This window comes from Neophocaena asiaeorientalis, unplaced genomic scaffold, assembly GCF_003031525.2.
Source record: "Neophocaena asiaeorientalis asiaeorientalis breed wild unplaced genomic scaffold, Neophocaena_asiaeorientalis_V1.1 scaffold87, whole genome shotgun sequence".
Lineage (NCBI taxonomy): Eukaryota > Metazoa > Chordata > Mammalia > Artiodactyla > Phocoenidae > Neophocaena > Neophocaena asiaeorientalis.
The window spans coordinates 4,998,192-4,998,598 of NW_020175432.1; the positions used below are offsets into that span (position 1 = coordinate 4,998,192).

Below are 407 nucleotides of genomic sequence, written 5' to 3' on the forward strand. Positions count from 1 at the left end.
GATGGTGCACACAGAAAAAACAGAAAGAAGGAAATAAATATAAAAGCTGAGAGGGAGAGTGGAGAGGTGGTAGATGGAAGAGATGCCAGGGTCGGGGAGAGGAACCTGAGGGGGAGGAGAAGGGGGAAGGAGTGAGAGGTTAAAGTCCCCGGTGGTGTGTGGGCGACCCCAGGCCCAGCCGGCAGTCCTCCCATGAGCACAGAGGAGACAGACAGGAGACACCACAGACAGATGGCAAAGGCACGAGACCGACAGATGGGACGGCGTGGCTGCAGGCCCCTGGCCCTGAGCTTTGCCTCATGCAATGTGCCCCAGCCTTGGCTCTGCTGACACTCAAAGCTTTGGGGAGGGGTGGCCGTCGGCTGGCTTGTCCCACCCATCTTCTGGGGCCCAGCAGCTCAGTCCTG

At 59.5% G+C, this 407-nt stretch overlaps 1 protein-coding gene across 4 annotated transcripts in view; it reads right to left on the reverse strand.

The window, feature by feature from the left end:
* Nucleotides 1-407, reverse strand: part of CACNA1A (calcium voltage-gated channel subunit alpha1 A) — a 234,454-nt gene that overhangs the window by 2,430 nt on the left and 231,617 nt on the right. The gene's annotated exons all lie outside the window — the stretch shown is intronic.